Source organism: Cervus elaphus, chromosome X (genome assembly GCF_910594005.1).
Source record: "Cervus elaphus chromosome X, mCerEla1.1, whole genome shotgun sequence".
Classification (NCBI taxonomy): Eukaryota; Metazoa; Chordata; class Mammalia; order Artiodactyla; family Cervidae; genus Cervus; species Cervus elaphus.
In genome coordinates this window covers 117066691-117070696 of record NC_057848.1, presented here as the reverse complement: position 1 = coordinate 117070696, position 4006 = coordinate 117066691, and the positions used below count along the sequence as shown (strand labels likewise).

Here is a 4006-nt window from a genome sequence, read left to right as displayed (position 1 = left end):
GGTTTTTGCCTTGCTATATAAATTTTGGAATGAGCCTGTCTCTATCTACAAGAAACTTGCTGGGATTTTGATAGGAATTGTGTTGAAACTATAGATCAATTTGGGGTGAATTGAAATCTATACTATACTGAGTCTTCTAACCCATAAACACAATATATATATCTCCATTTATTTAGATATTCTTTGATTTCTTTCATCACGTTTTGGAAACTTCAGCATGCAGTTCGTGTACATGTTTTGTTAAGTGTATACCATATTTCATTTTCTTTGGAGTGACTGTAAATAATATTGTGTTTAGAATTTCAGCTTCTTTATTAATTATTAATATATAGAAATGCAGTTAATTTGGGGTGCTGATCTTGTATTCTTTTTTTTTTTTTTTTTTTTTTTGCAGCAAAGAGCTCAGCTTTTTATTGAATGTGTTACTAAAAAGGTTTAGTCAAAAAGACCAAAGCCCATGTCATCATTAGACTCTTCAGATTCTTCTTTCCTTGCTTTTACTTTCTTCTTAGCTGAGGCAGCAGTGGTGGAGGGGACAGGACCTCCTGCGGGATCAGCACCAGCTGCTGGGGCAAGTCCTCCAGCCCCCACATTGCAGATGAGGCTCCCGATGTTGACATTGGCCAAAGCCTTTCCAAACAAGCCTGATCAGAAAGGTTCAACATTTACACCGGCTGCTTTAATGAGGGCATTGATCTTACACTCTGTGTCCTGCAGGATGAGGGCTGAGTAGATGCAGGCGAGCTACGAGAAGGAGGCTATGGTGCTGGTGAGTGCCAGGTGAGGGCTGCTGGGCACGCTGCTAGTCGCCTGGATGAAGTGAGGGTCTCACCCCAATGGGGCCTTAGCTTCCTTGGAAGGACCGTGTACCTTAGCGGCAACTGAGGAAAGCCTTTGACTTTCTTGAATCCACTTATTAATTAGTCTCAGCAGTTTTTTGGGTAGATTCTTTGGGATTTTCTGCATAGACAATCATGTTGTCCATGAGTATGGACAGTTTTATTTCTTCCTTTCCAATCAGTATGCCTTTTATTTCCTTTTCTTGCCTTATTGTGCAGATGAGAACTTTCAGAGTGGCCTGAGCAGACATCCTTCCCTTGTTCCCTATATTAGGGGAGAACATTCCATCTTTCACCATTAAGAAAACTGTTAGTTGCTGTGTGTTTGTTTTTGTAGATGCTTTTTTTGTCAAGTTGAGCAGGTACCCTTCTATTCCTAATTTGCTGAGAGTTTTTATCATGAATGAATGGTGAATTTTGTCAGATGCTTTTTCTACATTACTTGATATGAACATATGATTTTTCTTCTATAGCCTGTGGATATCATAGTTTATATTGATTGAATATTGATTTTTTAACTAATCTTGCATAACTGGAATAAACCCTACCTGGTGATGGTATAATTATTTTTATACCTTTCTGGAGTCTATATCACTAATAATTTGTTGCAGATTTCTGTGTCAAAGTCCCTAAAAGAAGTCTGGAGAGTTTTTTTCATAGTGTGTTTGTCTGGTTTTTGTATTAGGTGAATACTGGCCTCATAATATGAGTTGAGAAGTTGTGCAGAAAAGAGTTAACATAGCAGGCCCTTGGTGGGCCTCTGGGAACTGGGATTTCAGGAGGATTTCCACCATCCCCAGAACTGATAAGAGTGACTCACTATGCCTAAACTGTTTGTACAAATGTGATTTATGCTGGGACTAAAATTCAAGTCTCCTGATTTCCAAGCTGTGTGGAAGAGTTAACATAGCAAGCTGACTGTTATCCTTTGAAAGGCCTGTTTGCAGAGTTGGTTCTTTGATGGCATCTGGAAACTTGGATTTGGGGTGAGTTCCTCCCATTCCAAGGACTGATAAGAGTATCCCACTCTGCCTAAACTGTACAAACAGTATGGTTTATGTTGATCATCTGCTTTCCTTCTGGGAGTCTGGAATTTTGGTGAGTGCTAAGCAGCGAGTGCCTATATGATCAACTCTCAATAAATGCCCTAGGAACTAAGTTTCTAATGAGCTTCCCTGAGAGACAGCATTTCACATGTGTTGTCACAACTCTGCTGGAGGATGTAAGTACATCCTGTGTGACTCCACTGGAAGAGGACTCTTAGAACCTTGTACCTGGTTTTCTCTGGATTTTGCCTGTGTGCCTTTTTCCTTTGAAGATTTTGTTCTGTTCTCTTTCACTGTAATAAATAATAGCCTTGAGTCTGACTGTATGCTGAGATCCTAGTGAATCATTGTGCATGAGCACAGGGATGGTCTTGGAAACCCCTTACACAGAAATGCTCCCTTCTCTTTGATATTCTGGAAAAGACTATGAAAAATTGGTGTTAATTCTTTAAATGTTTGGTAGAATTTTCCAATGAAACCATGTGAACCTGGAACTTTTCTTCCCAAGACCTTTTAAATTACAAATCTAATTTCTTTAATAGTTATTGGACCATTCAGATTATAAATTTCATATTTTCTGAGTTGTGATAGTTTGTGTTTTTCAAGGAATCAGTCCATTTTATCTAAGCTGTTGAATTTATACACATAGGGTTTTTCATAGTATTCCTTTTTTAAAAAAATATTTATTTATTTTTACACCACATGGCATTCAGGATCTTAGTTTCCTGACCAGGGATTGAACCCATGTCCCCTGCAGTTGAAGTTCAGAGTCCTAGTTACTGGACTACCAGGGAATTCCCCATAGTATTCCTTTTTTAAAAAAAAAAACACACATGCATCATCTCACATATTTACTCTCCCTTTCTTTTTCTTTGGTGAGAACATTTAAGTTCTACCTTCTTAGCAATTTCAGTTATACAATATAGCATTATCAACTATACTCATGATGTTATACATTAGATTCTCAGACCTTCTTCATTTTATAGCTGAAAGTTTGTATTTTTTTTTTTTTTTTTTTTGCCCACGTGGCATGTGGGATCTTAGTTCCCAGACCAAGGATCAAACCTGTGCCCCCTGTTGTAGAGGCATGGAGTCCTAACCACTGGACCACCCGAGAATTCCCTGGAAGTTTGTACCATTAAACCAACATCTCTCGGTTTTCTCTACCCCATCAGTCCCTGGCAACCACTATTCTATTCTCTATTTCTATCAGTTTAACTTTTTAAAAAAAATTTTACATGTGATACCATGCAGTATTTGTCTTTCTCTGACTTATTTCACTTAACATAATGCCCTCCAGATTCACCAATGCTGTCACAAATAATAGGATTTCCTTCTCTTTTTTTAAGGCTGAATGATATTCTTGAATATATGGTGTATAAATAAATGAATATATATATATATACATATATCATATTTACTTGATCCATTACTTGATCTGTTGACACATACTTAGGTTGCCTCCATACCTTGGTTCTTGTGACTATTGCTGCCTTGAACATGGGAGTGCAGATATCTCACAAGATCCTGATTTCCATTCCTTTGGATATATTCCCAGAAATGGAATTGCTGGATCATATGGTAGCTCTTTTTTTTGCAGGGGGGTGTTGCTAATGTCAAAGAAATACAATAATTTGCAAGTTTCTTTTCCAAATAGTGACATTTTGGGGGTGTTCTCTGGTGGCCTAGTGGTTAGGATTCTGGGCTTTCACTGCTGTGGCCTGGGTTCAATCCCTGTTTAGGGAACTGAGATCTCACAAACCACACAATTGTAGCCAAAAAAAAGGAGAGACAGAGGAAAAAAAAGCAAATAGTGACATTTTTAAATCAATATTTTGGACACGGATTGACTGTATGTTTGCTATAGGCAAACATTTCCATACCATCTTTCTTCCAAAGACTTTGGGTACTGGGTTGAGAACTTTATTCTCCTTTCAATTGGCTGCAGGATCTGTGGAAAGATTTCTCTGGCTCATTTGTGATATTAGTGACTTATGTCTTCTCTCTTTTTTATCGTAGTCAATTAGCTCTATAGGTTTGTAAATTTTATTGACCTTTTCAGAGAAACAGCTTTTTGTTTGATTTCCTCTATTGTTTTCCTGTTTTCAAATTTCATTGATT

At 37.7% G+C, this 4006-nt stretch overlaps 1 pseudogene; it reads right to left on the bottom strand.

Moving 5' to 3' along the window:
• Window positions 1-390: 390 nt before the first annotated feature.
• LOC122690453 lies at window positions 391-2974 on the bottom strand (annotated as a pseudogene).
• Between the last annotated feature and the right edge of the window lie 1032 nt (window positions 2975-4006).